The following is a 15925-nucleotide window of genomic DNA, read 5'->3' on the forward strand; positions in this document are numbered from 1 at the left end:
GACAAAAAACAAGCTTTAGAGCATGACAGAAAATATTTGTAATCCACATATTTGACAAAGGACCAATATATAAAGCATCTTCAAAATTCAACAAAAAAGAAACAATCCAATTAGAAAATTCTGCAAAAGACATAAACAGACATTCCACTGAAGAGGATATAGAGATGGCAAATAAACAAGTGAAAGATGTTTAACATTATTAGCCATTTGGAAAATGCAAATTAAAACCATAATGAAATATCAATACATATCTGTTAGAACAGCTAAAATAAAAAAGTGAGGTAACACCAAATGCTGGTGAGGATGCAGAGAAACTGGATTTTTCACATAACTACTGGTGAGAATGCAAACTGGTTACAGCCCCTCTGCAAAGTTTCTTGCTGGCAGTTTCTTAAAAACCTAAATATATTCTTACCATGCAACACAGCAAGCAACTGTACTCTTGGGTATTTATCCCAGAGAAATGAAAACTTATGTTCAACCTAAAGCCTTGTAATATGAATGCTCATTACAAATTTACTCATAATAACCCTCAAACTGGCAACAATACAGATGTTCTCCAATGAGTCAACAGAATTTAACAAACTCAAACATCCATCCAAATAAGGGAATATACTTGAGCAAAAAAAGAGGAGTAACTGCTGATACATGCAACAACATACATGGATCTCAACAGTATTTATTACCCATAGTAAAAAAAAAAAAAAAGCCAACCTCAAAAGAAAATTACATATTTTCTGATTCCACTTAAACAACATTCTTGAAACAATGTGAATAATAATTTGTACTAAAAACTTCTACAGTAATTGTAGTCACCCAAGCTTACATTTGGTACTAAAATGATTAATAGCCATGTATAGATATTTAGTTCCTCTTACACTTTGTCTAGTCCTACTATTTCGGAATAGTAAATAAAATAAAGCACAGAGGGAAGTGGAAGGAGTCCCAAGATCCACTGGTACAACTGAAATGACAAGAAATTAAGAACAGAGTGGTAGTGGCTAAGAGACAGAGTCAAGGTTGCAGGGGTGAGTATAACTACAAAAGGGTTGCATGGAGAGTTACTCTGTAATGGTGGAACAGTTGTGTATCTTTATTGAGGTCACACAAATCTATACATGGGATCAAATCACAGAGAATTATACAGACATACAAAAATCAGTGCAAGTAAAATCTGCTTAAAAACCAAATAAGACCCATAGTCCAGTTAACAATATTAGAGCAATATTAATTTCCTGATTTTGATATTGTATTATAGTTATACGAGAGTTATACGTATAACTCTATATATAGAGTTACATGAGAGGTCACCCTTAACAGAAGCTGGATGAAACTGGTTTACAGGACTCTAAGTACTACTTTTGCAACTTCTGTGAGTCTATAATAATTTCAAAATAAAAATTTAAGAAAAAGACAATTCTAATTTTAAAGTTTTTTCCCCCCAACTGCTTAATGACAAAAAATGAAATGAGTAATAGTGGTACAACTAAATCTTGATTATCTGAAAATTGATCATTAGAGTATGCTTGGTTGAATTTCTCTTCAAATTATACCAGTGCATCCAGGGACTACTTCCACTTCCTACTTTGCTTTCTATAATATGATTTTATTTGCTATTCTAAAATAGTAGGACTAGACAAAGGGTAAGAAGAGCTGAATGTCTATGCATGACTATTACTCATATTGGTGGAACCTGGGTGACTCTAATTATTTGTAGGAATTTTGGTACAACCTACTATTACTTACTGATACTATTTCAAGGAGCAGTGAAATGGGCAATTCCAAGGAATGGCTTACTCTCATATTATTTCTTTAGCTTCCAGTGGACCTTCCTCTCAAATTATGTTCTGCTAGAGTGAACGCACCAGTTTTCAATCTCAGATGCTGGAGTAACAATTGGCCTATTACACTGCCTAAAGAATTTCAACCCAATCCACTTCTGTCACTAGCTGCTTCGATCCCATTTTACATCAACATCATTTCTAGACCAGAAATCTATAGCAACATTTTTATCGGTCTCCAACTCTTATACTCATTAGTGATACCACTTTCACATAAAAACCCCTCAGTTTCCCCCAAGCCCCCAAATTCTGAATTCCAAATTCTCTAACACCATTTAAAAGGAAGGGTCTGGGAGCACCTGAGTGGCTCAGTCAGTTAAGTGTCTGACTTCAGCTCAGATCATGATCTTGTGGTTCACGAGTTCAAGCCCTGAGTTGGACTTTGTGCTGACAGCTTGGAGCCTGGACCCTGCTTCAGGTTATGTGTCTCCCTCTCTCTGCCACTCCCCTCCTTGTGCTCTCTCTCTTTCTCAAAAATAAATAAAAACATTTAAACAAAATTTAAAATAAAAGTTAAAAAAAAAAAAGGAATGGAGTGCTTGGATGGCTCAGTCAGTTAAGCATCTGACTTTTGCTCAGGTCATGATCCTGGGGTCCATGGGTTCGAGCCCCACGTGGCTCAGACAGCTCAGAGCCTAGAGCTTGCTTCAGATTCTGTGTCTCCCTCTCTCTCTCTCTGCCCCTCCCCCACTCATGCTCTGTCTCTCTCCCTCTTTCAAAAATGAATAAACGTTAAAAATAAATAAATAAATAAATAAATAAATAAATAAATAAATAAACAAATAAATAAATAAATGGAATGCTCTGAATGACTAGCTTCTCAGTTTAACTTACTAGCTCCTTCTATTAATATTCTGTCTGAACATTCAACAATTCTTGTATCCTGCTTCATACCAACCTCTGGAATACGTTCCTGTGATACCCCTATATACTCCTACTCTGGGTAAAGTCTGAGGGGATGTGTCTGTCAAATGCTTTCAGGATATATGCCATCTTCTCCTTTCATAAAACTTAATCATCACACAGTGTGATATAACTAACTCTGTGCTTACTTATATGTTTGCTCCACTGGGTCACAGTCTCCTTAAAAGAAGGGCTCAGAAATTATGCCTATCATTGTATCCAAACCAACCAGTACAATGTTGGCATACAACTGGTTTTCAAGAAAAGTATTTGATAAGTGAATACATGCTAGGTAGTGGAGGATGTCCACAGGTAAACTAGCTGCCAAAAAAAAAGCCAAAGCCAGGTTAAATCAACTTCTTAGCTAAGTTTCAAATTTTTTTAGCAATTACATGCCATGACTCTAAAAAAAACTGCCAAGTATAAAAGAATAATAAATTATAAAAATACAGAATGACTTATTCTCTAATTCAAGTAAAATATATGCAGTATATCTCATGGTAGTGTCACAGCAATGGAATTTCAAAATGGTTAAAATATAGTTAAATTATTTATGAAATTCATTTAACAGAGAACTTACAAGATTAACAAAAGATAAAGTACATGAACATTTTTTAAGAAATAATTTTTAAATCAAGTTGCAAAGCATATAAAGCTGTATGGTGATTCAAAAGAAGCTAACGTCAGGGGCGCCTGGGTGGCGCAGTCGGTTGGGCGTCCGACTTCAGCCAGGTCACGATCTCGCACTCCGTGAGTTCGAGCCCCGCGTCGGGCTCTGGGCTGATGGCTCAGAGCCTGGAGCTGTTTCCGATTCTGTGTCTCCCTCTCTCTCTGCCCCTCCCCCGTTCATGCTCTGTCTCTCTCTGTCCCAAAAATAAATAAACGTTGAAAAAAAAAAATTAAAAAAAAAAAAAAAAGAAGCTAACGTCAATTATTGTTAGACAAAGACATCAGGAATTTTTATCTTTTTATAAGTGACTGACAGCTTGCTAGTAACATTAAAAAAATTAACAAAATATTCTTTCTGGAATTAGGGTTGTATATTTCAAATTTTATTTACTGCCTTCAATTAAACCTTGAGGTTTAGGAGGAATATTTATTCCAAATGAAGATTAAAATTACTAGTCAATAGCTACACTTTTCCTTTTCTAATTTGTAATTTTGCCATGATTTGGAATATTCTCCTTACTCATTTCAAACTTGAAAATGCTAGATGCATTTTAGCATGTCTGAAAAATTTGGCAATACTTTAAACCTTTTACTGAATATATGAAAAGATTTCCATTTTTGAAATTAAACCAGAAAAAAGTAAAGGTATAAGAAGTGAATATGAAGATACCAGAATTTTTCTAGAAATTTTTAGTTTTTCTTAGAAAGTCACAAGTGATGAAACTAAATATATATACACACACACACACACACACACACACACACACACATATTTAAGAACATTATTCAAATTAGAACTGTGAATAAGGAGAAGTAAATGGTAAAGACCATTTATATCAAATTTAAGATAAACGCAAATTCAGAAAGAGCCAAGGAAAAGGAGAAGTAGAGAAATGAAATTGGTAGCAATATTGTGTCCTTAAAGAGCTTTGTTACTAGCAGGGCCTAGATTTGGGTTCTTGTTCTGTGGTGTCACTTTTGCAAATTAACTTTCCTAAGTCCTAGTTTTCTCCTCTGCAAAATTGAGATAAAACTATTATCTAACTCACTGGGTATTGTGGGGGTTAAATTAAATGGTTTACTTGATATGCCATGCTGTCAAATCCCATGCACAGTGAACACAGTACCCTTTCTAAATTATCACATTACATTAGAGAAGAACCAAAATGAGGATGAGAGGGGTGCAGAAGCACATCATCTTGTTCTAAACAATTTCTGTGACAGTACTTCTTTGACAATGCAATAAATGTCAAGTGCAACTTCAACTAAGGTACCTCAGAACTATGAGAGCATACTTCAATGGTATACATTCACTGAGTTTTGCTCAATACAAAATAATAGTTTTAAATACTGGTATAATAAAAAGAAATTATGGGCAGATCAGTCTATAGTTACATGGATCCCAAAGACCTCAAATCACTAATTGTAAGAAGCTATTCAACACCTGGAAGAGATGATTGCTAGGCAGCATCCCCAGAGTTTCAGATTTAATAGGTCTGGGGTAGTGGTTGAGAATTTGCATTTCTGTTAAGTTCCCAGATGATGCTCCTCTTGCTAGTCCCCAAACCATATTTTGTGTACTACTGAGAAAATTGACTTGATTACTTTGCATTCCACATCAGACCTGGTAAAACTGATGAGACCACAGAAGGTAAAGAAATCCATGGGTATAGAAAACATCTCTTCAAACCAAGCTAAGCCTAAAGGTAAACAGTATCTAAGGATCACACTTAAATAGTTATCTAAGGGTTATCAAAACAGGAGAATTTGGAATGGAAAGACACCAGGAAGCCAAGGGACTTTTATCACGGTAAATAAATAAGCTAGAAAGCTTCCTATTAGATAGGAAAATAGACCACTGAACATAAACCACAAGTAGAATAAGAAAGTGAGAAGAGTTTTTCTTTCCTCTAGTTACTGAAAAGTAACAAAGGTTTTGTCCTATCATCTGATAATTCAGAGAGACTTTGGAGGACATTCCAAAACAGTATACATTCTGTGATCTACTTGAGAGATTCTTTCGGTTGCCTGGATGTTTTACATTTACATGTTGTCCCCTGATTTAAAAGAAACCCAAAAATCTTTCCTGCAAAGAATTTTAAAATTGTTTTGATATATATGCTTTAACAGCATAGAAGACAATGTTTTTACAAACAGTTTTTGATTCGTCAAGATTTGTTGGGAAAAATTAAAATCCCTAGGCTAAAAAAAATTAAAAGTAAAAATCAGTGTCTAAAAAATACTTTGGAAAATAGTTATTAACCTAGTACCAGTCTCAGACTGGTATCAAACAACATGAAAAGCACTTAATATAAAAAGAACAATAAGATGTGCTTGATTCAGGAGATAGGACAAACATTTGCTCTGATGAAGCCAGCTAAATAATGGTGCTAACTGAAGATTACAGTCTCACAGTTCCAATGACAAGATGAGAAAAGCACTAATGGTGTGGCACTGTTAGGCTGTGTCAGTTACTATGATGCCAAGTGGGTGGTCAATGGCAAAGAACAAGTAGTATTCAGGTAGACATGAGCAAAATGGATGAATGGTCATTAAAAAAAAAAAAAATCCCAGGGGAATAGATCTGAATCTTTAGGGGTAGAATCCACCCCTCCCCCCTTTTAGTGCCATAAATTATCATTCTGATATGTAGCGTTGGAAAAAAACTGGAATAGTGTCACAGAACATGCCTGTAGAATTGCTGGTAAATGACAAAGGGGTTGTTTTTATAAAACCTGAGCAACTTAGGTCTGTGTTAATTTTTCCACTTCCCTAGACACTGATCTCTTGAGCAGTTAAGTGTACCATATGAGATTGTTATCAGAGGAATTTATTGCCAATATCCACAGAAGGAAGGTACTTTTTTGCCCAAGGCCACCTGCTTCAAACACTGTTGAGGATGTGATGACCTCACAGCCTAAAAAATGCAGAGAAGCTACCAGATACCCTGTGAAAAGCAGTAAAGCAGAAAAAAAAAATTAAACAAAAACCACACCTTTTCTTCCTATTTACTTAATGTTTCCATGCATTGGTCTTGGTGAATAGGTATTTAATCTAATTAATTACCTGCCCTTATTTATTGTACACGTTTATGCGAGAGTTAAAGTTGATTCTTAATTATATAACCTTTTCTCTATATATATTACCACCAGACCATTGTTCAGAATACAAATGAGGCAATGACTTTTAAAAAAAAAAAAAAACCTTCACACTTGAAGATACTAAAAACTCTTAACCAGATAACTAAAAATAAACAATGTCATTTTACCCATGCATAAATGTGCACATATGAAGCTACTCAAGCCAGAATATTCATTTACGCAACAGCCAAATAAAGCATACCATTCACGGAATATTCACACACACACACACACACACACACACACACACACACACAAACAGATATAATTTGTTTTTCATTAACGGTCTTCTAGATGTTCTTACATGTCCAGAGCTAAGGCACTAAACTTGAAAGTCTTCCTGGCTATGCTACCCAAGATTTTACTTTCACTAGAAGCTAGCTGTCAATAGAGAAAAAGCTAAAGCTACACAGAACAGGCATCTTTAAAGTATCTGAATGTCGGGGTGCCTGGGTGGCTCAGTCCGTTAAGCATCCAGTTTCAGCTCAGATCATTATCTCTCAATTTGTGAGTTCAAGCCCCATGTCGGGCTCTGTGCTGAAAGCTGAGAGTCTGGAGACTGCTTCAGATCTGTCTCCATCTCTCTCTGCACCTCCCCTGCTCACGCTCGCTCTCTCAAAAATAAACATTAAAAAAATAAATAAGTAATAAAAAAATAAAATGTCTGAATGTTAAACATTCTTCTTACCTAATTATACTGTTAACATTCCTCAGGATCATGTAGTATAGTGGAATCAAACTAAAGGGTAGTTAGATCATAGCCAATTCATCTATGATGGGATTCTGCTCTTTATTATTTCTTATATCCCTGTGCACCCAGCGAGGTACCTTTAATGTGGTATGTACAATGAAATGCAGTAGGTCCAGTGAAAGCATTCTTCTCACAAAACAAGAGCACAAGCTCACAAATTATTACACTTTTTTATTTTAAAAAGGCAAAGGAAAATCAGCTGGCATTAATGAAGTTTTGGACCCAAGCGTAACCTTAAACTATAATTAGAAACATACACAAAGAATCAATCATTTGCTTTACTCTATGTAAGTTTCCCAAATATCATTAATTGCCTGGGAAAATTCTTCTAAAACATGATTTGCATGTCTTGGTCATAAATCTGGGTCTACAGAATGTTCTCTGATGAACTTTGCTCTACTACCAGGTCTAGGACTCACTGCTCTACACTATTGGCTCAAATAAGTGAATTGCAATGTAGCTCTGACTTCTCTCTTAGGTCATTCTACTCAGTTCTGACATACACATAAAGGTGGATACATATAGAGGGTGGAAAGCTTCTCACCACACCAATTCCAGAGCACTTCTAAATTGTAAATCAGAAAAGTACTGACCACTGAAATTTGTTCCTATGTTGACAAATGACCAAAACGACAGGAATTATAAAATTATGTCACATGAAGCTGCCTGCTCAGAGTAGCCTATCTACATTTTCCATGGTCCCTACAACTCACACTAATTGAAGAAGAAATGTTAAAAGGTGAAACACTAAAATATATTCCTTGATGGATACTTAGCAAACTTATATGTGGAATTTTAGACTTTTAAAGAGATGTTAAACAAAGCAGGATGACTACATTAATTTAAGATACAATCATGTGTATATTCAGCCTCCACTTACCAACTGAGGTGGCATATTTATCACAGTAATTACCCATTTCTATTCTTTCCAAAAACTACATGTTGACTAATTCCTAAAAATTATGAAACATGTCCTTTACTGCTCCTGAGATTTCAATGGGCACTTATAGCTCTTCTTTATCATAATGCGTTCCCCAGCTCCAACCTTCACTCAGAGCCTCTTATACGTCATTGTCTCTACATCATATATTTTAAATTAACTCTGGCCAACAATAAAACATAAAAGCGATTATTGTGAAAATCTCTTAACTTGTAAAAACATAACAAGAAAAGAAATAAATGACAGTAATAACGTATTCCCAAATAGAGCTCAATATTCAGCAAGATGTCAGGTTGTTTTCCCAGCCTAGAGATGGCAAACATAAATCTACCAGGTAGGCACAGCCAACTTAATGTCTTCATCTTAGTTTGGTTCTAATCATTGTCTTTGAGACTAACAGAATAAGAAATGATTCAGGGAAAACCAACTTGGATAAACTCCTGGGGAAGTCCTTTTAAGTCAGATTTTTTTTTTAATTGAACTACAGATGGCACATAATGTTACATTAGCTCCAAGTAGAGAACATAGTGATTCAAGAAGTCTTTACATTATGCTTTGCTCACTGCAAGTGTAGCTACCATCTGTCACCATACAACAATATTGCAATACCATTGACTATATTCTAAATGCTGTACCTTTCACCTCCATGAGGAAATGCTGTACCTTTCCTATACATTCCATAATCGGAAGCCTATACCTCCTACTCCCCTTCACCCATTTTGCACATCCTCCCCCCCCCCCCACTCCCTTCCCCTCTGACAACCATCACTTTATTTTCTGTATTTCTGGGTCTGTTTCTATCTTGTTGTTGTTTATTCACTTGTTTTGGTTTTTATATTCTACATATAAGTGAAATCATAAGGGATGTCTTTCTCTTAGCATAATTTCACTTAGCAAAATACCCTCTAGGTCCATCTATGTTGTTGCAAATAACAAGATCTCATTCTTTTTTTATGCCTGAGTAATATTTCACCAATTCAAACAAAAAAAATCAGATTTTTTTAAGTTTAGAAAATTGACCAAATATCTCCCAGCTTGCTGATTAGTAACAGGATATAATATCTGTATTATAAGATAAAACCAAATTGTAACTGGTAATATCTAAAAGAACTTCAAGTTATCAAATCTTACAAAGGCACAGATTATGACACTTGCTTTGATAACCACCAGCTATAGTTGAGAATAAGCTGCTCAATAAATTACTGAATTGATTTAACAAATATTTCAAAGTAAAAAAAACATTGTTTCACCAAAATAATACTGTTGCTTTAAGTCACTAAGTCCTTTTATGCCACAGATTTTAGGTACTCAACTTGTCAGCTGTGTAAATTAGATATAAATTTTTTGGTAGTATTATTACATGGTGATTAACATTTCCCGACTAATTTGACTCAAGACATAAATAAGATGGCTATACAACATATTTGTGTGTCTATGTATATATATATATATATATATATATGTATATATATATATGTATGTATGTATAAATGATTATGGTTTCAGTTTCAGACACTGCTTAAAGGAATATTTTCACCCCATTAAATAGAAATTGTTACCTGGAATGACATTACAAACAAAACAGAAGATAAATGCAATCTAAAAAAAATGATTAAATATTTATTTAAATAAATAAATGTATAACTGCCTCCCTGTATTATAATGAGAAAACCAAGTAGCACCAAGCTAATAACAAAGATTCTCAATGAATTCAATTTAACAAATATTTAGTGAATGGGTACTTATTACAAGGCCCTATGAGAAGCACTATGGGAAAGATAAAATATTAAAGTTGGTCTCTATCCTCAAAAAGCCTAAAGTCTGACTGGAATAAGATATATGAATATAAAAGTAGAAAAAGCAGTGAAAGTACAAAACAAGGAATAAACTCATGAATTTAGTAATGAAAGGGGTCTTAAAGAACATACAGTCCACTTTGTATTAAGAGTAGAATTTGGGCAGAGAGATTTTTTTTTAAGTTTATTTATTTGAGAGAGAGCGAGCGAGAGAGGGAGTGAGCACTGGTGCGTAAACACACATGAGTGGGGGAGGGGCAGAGAAAGAGGGAGACACAGAAGCTGAAGCAGGCTCCAGGCTCTGAGTTGTCAGCACAGAGCCTGATGTGGGGCTCGAACCCACAAACCATGAGATCATGACCTGAGCCAAAGTTGATGCTTAACAGATTGAGCCACTCAGGTGCCCCTACAACTTAGGTTTTTAATAAATATCTGTATTTTTAAGATAAAAAAACTTAACATTAGAAAGTAATACTTATTTATCACAGAAACTTTGGAAAGCCAATAAGGAGCCATGTGGATAAGGATCATTGAGCAAAATGAAATCAGAGAATACTTGTCCTTGCAATATCTAATAATGAAGAAATGTCCTGGGGGATGATGGGAAAATGGATTATGGAACCTAGGAAGCACCAGGAATCCTTCTCCACACCTAGAAAGCAACTGTACAGGGAAGAATCCAATATAAGTATTTTGGAACGCTAGAGTCTATTTACGGTTTTTAATATTCAGAGGAAGACTTGCAAAGCAAATTGCCAATAATTTTGGTTAATTTCAGCTCTTTGCTCAGTAGCAGCTATCTATCCCCCACTACTGAGCCCAATGGTAGGCAACTATGAACCTGTTCCTTGAGCATCTTGCACATAGCTTATGGTGACAGACTGGTGACAAAGGGATCCTGTTACCCAAATGTCAGGGATTTGTGTTGATGGTGGCTTTTCACCTCAGAAATAGAAAGAGACAGGTTGCCATTATTATTCCATTTCCCCTTATTGTTGGAAGTCCCTCTTTCTCCTGCAGGTATAACTTCCATGGGAATAAAAAGGCTAGTGCCCACTTTCTGTCCCTTTAGTTTTTTCTTCCTCTTTTTGGAAGCCAGAGATTACAGACTAGGACATTAAAAAGAAACTGTACAAATGAGGGGAATTAGAAAGTCATGATACATACCCAGGGAAAGGTGAAGGCTCACAGGGACCTGAGAAATCGTAATTTTATACCTCAAGCTGATTTTTGGCACAGAGACACACTACAACAATTAAAAAAGTAAAATAATAGCCAAAGACAAAAAACCCCAGCAAACTTTGCAGAATAGGGATATCTTCTGATTTCTAGAATTGTAAATTATTAGATTCGAATGTTCACTTTTTAAATAGAAAATATCAGGTCATACAAAAAAAAACGGGGGGGGGGGAGCAAACACTTCTTTTTCAAGGGAATAGAGTCAGTAAATTTACAAGGAGAAAAAAATTTTAATGGAGCCTACACTAGTAATGTGAGCAGGAACTGTAACACTGTATACCAAAGAAAGCATTTACAAGAGAAAACAGGTGAGAATATGTCCCATTTACTTAGTTTTAAAATTGTCCAAGTAGGTCAAAGACACAACAAAGAGTCTTTCCTACCCTGCAGATGAATAGGCTCCAAACTAGTTGGTGCAAAAACAACCCTCTCTCAGGTAAAACAAGTATTTATTTAAAGGGTTCTATTTAAAATATTTATCTAAAACATGAGAATTAAATTAAGCTTAGATAATATTTAATATATAAATTGACATTAATACCTCCACTTGATCTGTGTTAGCTAGTCATGTCATGTCATGTCACAACAGCAATCTAGGAGCCCTAAGAAAGAATGGGAAGTAAGTAAAAGATAGGGGTTACAAATTGCACCATGTTTATTCACGTTCAGCTTTTTACTATATGAGTTAGGTGTGTGAGTCCAGTTGGATGGATAATGAACTTAAAGGTATTGTTATGACGTTTTAAAGGAAGATGAACTAATTCAAGTACTATGGGGGGTGGGGGAAGGACAGGTCAAGGGCAAGGACAAGGAAAGAGAAAAACCAAAAATAAGTAGAACTTTAAAAATAAAGGTAGGAAAGAAAGATTTTTGAAAGAAATTTGTGCTATGGAGAAAACATTTTAAAAATGTTTTCATCTCTGATTTTGTGTCTGAAAATGATGTATATTATCTATAAAAATCTTTATAAATATACAATTGACACTTAGGAAGAAGACTTTCTAACACATATACCTATAAAGAGCAGAATGAGCTTTATTTATATCAATTTGTTAAAAATATAAAAACACCTTTACAATCAGCTTGGAAAAACATCCAATTTACATGAGAAAAGATGAAATTTACTAACAGAACTCCTACAAAATCTATGTAAAATTGGTGGATGGGACTGAAAATGAAAAACATACAATCATTATTTTTACAAGACTTTTTTTTTTTTAAACAAAACTCCGAAGTTCCAGCAGAGAGGAGTATTACTTTGTGACGAGAACTCCTGGTTTAAAAAAAAAAAAACAAAAAAACAAAAAAAAACTCCGATGAAGAAAAAAAATTGAAAATAATACCACTATCAATCTTTAATTTAGGTAAAAGTAAAAATACAAATTCTACTACTGCTTAGTGTCTAACTCAGTATGGCTGACATTTTTCAAAGAACAGTAAGAATGCACAAAACATTAGAACTCTGCCTCTTTTCAGTTAGAAAAATGTCCTTGATTGGATAAATAGTCAAATATTGTAAAACAAGAAATATTTTAGGAGAAATCTGTGGGCGGTTTCTACATTTTGTCATTATTCTTTAAGATGAAACTGAGGTTAGAATATATGTTTTTCAGCCAGCTAGAATTAGTTTCCACACTTATCTCTTGCCAGTTGGAGTGTTTGCAGCAAGGAAAAGATTAAAATAGAATTAAAGGAAGGGTTGAAGGTGGGACAAATAAGGGACAAAATAGGTATAAATTCCAAGTTTACAGACTAGCAAACATATTGTTAGTACTTCCTAAAAGGATCAAGTTGAAATGCTATCTATGATATCATGTGAATTTAGTAAGTCAAGTTAGGCAGAGCCTCTGGTGAGATGTTTCCTTGAGTTCCCCAGAGCTGAAGAGTAATCCCAAATAATCCCAAATAATTGTTTTTTTTTTGTTGTTGTTGTTTCTAAATATAAGTCATCCACAGTAACGTAACTAGTAACTCCTGACAACTTAAATTTTTTTCTTCTTCATTTGTTCTCAGGGAATAGAGGGGACACAATTTACTCAGAAACTCACTCAGGCTCAAATGAATTCAAAGTTTAATCATCTTTAGTATAATTACATAATGACATGCTATTCTCTTCATTGATATTAAAATGAAGGAAAAAATTCTATAATGTCTAATACTCAAAACTGACCAAATAATTCAGACTGAAAGGTTTACAATTCTCCAGAAAAGCCATGCTCTCTCTTACCTTTTAGTTTTCAGTACTGCATAGCAATGTGCCTGGAACCACATATACACATGGAGACATATCATGTACATATGTATCTATGTACATTTATGTGCATAGATACATACAGTACTTTGTAAAGTACTATTAGAATCTTCATATTAATGAATATGCCCACGGAGTTGTTTCTAAGAACATTGGTGGATGAGCAGTCAACAAAATAAGTAAATACTCTCATTGGGAAAATCATAGGTTTAATAACACAAAATCTTCAGGTAAAAAAGGCATTTATAAGTTACTGCAACATTTTATGATTATTAACGATGAAACATCCCATATAAATATCAATTTTGTATTAGTGTAAAAGAAAATATTGAGAGAACTTCTTTAAAGCACACATTTAAAATATATTCACTTTTGAATTATATAGGCTAATGAAAGACGCAACACACATTTGCAAATAATCTAGAAATCCTTTCAGCTTTTGAAATGCATTGTATCATTTTACCGGCATTGATTTAGCTTGTAACTTTATCCTAAATGTTACACTGGTCAATTATACTCTATTTTCTCTGAGCACATGGAATGTGACTAGAAATATGCTGAATAGAAAGAGGAATGAAGGCTGTGAATCAAAGCTAATATGCTTACTTAGGTGGATAAACAGCATAAAGACAACAAAGACTTGAATCAACAAAAACATCATTTTGTTTTGAATGGAGGAAGGTACCAAAAATAGGAGTCGATTTAAGACCTGGCTTCTAAAATCAGTGAGTAAGGAGAGAACACATGTATATAGATTTTTTTTTTGAAAAGTATATGGTATACTTTATAGACATAAAGTGTAATATTGTACAGTATTGTATTTGCTTGCAAGTGCAATTACTCCAGGGCATATGTTCATTTAAGAAGAATAATGAATAGAATCCTCCCCACTATTTAGTTTTTTTCCTTTGACATGTTCACAGATAAATTTATGTAAATGTAAATATGATATGCTACAACCTCAGTGAATCAATTAACAAATGTTAAACTACTTTTAGAAGAAAAAAAGACTGAAAACACTGCCTTTGGAAAAAAATTTTGAGAATTTCTAGAAATAACCCCATGTAAACCCAAAATCTTACAATTTATCCTAAAAACTTTAAGAACAGTTTGTTGTTTCTAATGAGACTCTTCAACGTGTGCAGGAAACACAGGGAGATCAAATTCCTATAATTTGAGTACTATGGCCCAAAATTATATTCTCCCATGGTGTTTGCTAATGAATATTAATGAATATACACTCCCTACACCCATCAGCATGCTTAGATAACTCTGCCATGACAGATAAAAATATAAGTTTAAACATTTATACTGTAATTAGGTTTCCAAATAGTTGGATTTTTTTAAAGGGAGAGAGTCCCCAAAAAGTTTTTTTTTTTTGTTTTTTTTTTTTTGCTTTAAAAGGACAGCTTAGAATTTTTTCTTATATAACATGGTACAAATTCAGAGGAAAACTTTATCTTTTTGACACTCCAAACCAGAATTCTCAGGAACTTACATTTTTCCTTGTACTGGAAAATAGCTGTTCATCATGATGACTTTAAGGCAATAAAATACCCAAAATGTCTTCATAAAAGTGATATTTATTTTTAGCAAGATCATCAAACATAACTCCCTCATTTTTACGTAAGAAAAAAATGAGACACAAATTTACTCAGAGACCCAGTTGCAGGCATATTCAGGTTAAGAATTCAGGTGAAATAACATGTCTATCCTTTTCTGCAACCCATCCCCACCCACCCAAGGTTAAAGGGCTGTCAATGAGAGGACTAACTGATGATCAACTGTGGACAGACAGGTTCAAATATACTGTTTCCTATATTTGTGTCATTTTTTATACACCTCTTCCTATGTAAACACCATTCTCTATTCGGAAAAAAAAATGCTATTCTTTAATCAGTGACATAAGGAAAACAAAAATAAAAACCACTCTCATCGAAACAAAACTCCCAACAATAAACAAAAGCACTGGTCTGGTTAACTGGCTACAGGGAGCACTCACTCTTCTAGCTGAAAAAGTTCAAATACATTTGACCAATGAATTTCCTAATTCTTAAATAAGATAAAGGTAGCTCATGAAACCCACATTATTTCCTTGAAAAGGCATCAGGTAAGCAAACACAGAATTCCCAACACTAGATCTGTGGTGCAATATGCTTGCTAATAAAAAAATGGTCTTTTTGAAGTAAATACACACGAAAGCAAAGAGGAGTCTTTTCTCCCTTTGGAGCCAGACTACACTGCATAATTGTGAGACAGACCATTAGGCTCCTGTTTACAATAAAAAGAACAAATCTATACCATCAGGTAAGCTAAAAAGATGAGACGACCAGAATGCTGAAAAACTTCTGTTAAGACATAAAGCACACTGACTAAACAGAGGATATTATAACCC

The 15925-nt window shown here is 34.3% G+C and overlaps 1 protein-coding gene across 9 annotated transcripts in view; it reads right to left on the minus strand.

Annotated features, from left to right (window-relative positions):
- ORC4 (origin recognition complex subunit 4) overlaps window positions 1–15925 on the minus strand; it is a 79849-nt gene that overhangs the window by 44280 nt on the left and 19644 nt on the right. The window contains exon 1 of one of the 9 annotated variants that reach the window (XM_043576645.1): window positions 827–850. The exons of the other annotated variants lie outside the window; for them this stretch is intronic. The gene's annotated coding sequence lies outside the window, so the exon portion shown is untranslated. Of the gene's footprint in view, window positions 1–826; window positions 851–15925 lie in introns of those variants that run through there. 9 annotated transcript variants of the gene reach the window in all.

The sequence above is a fragment of the Prionailurus bengalensis genome, chromosome C1 (assembly GCF_016509475.1).
Source record: "Prionailurus bengalensis isolate Pbe53 chromosome C1, Fcat_Pben_1.1_paternal_pri, whole genome shotgun sequence".
Classification (NCBI taxonomy): Eukaryota; Metazoa; Chordata; class Mammalia; order Carnivora; family Felidae; genus Prionailurus; species Prionailurus bengalensis.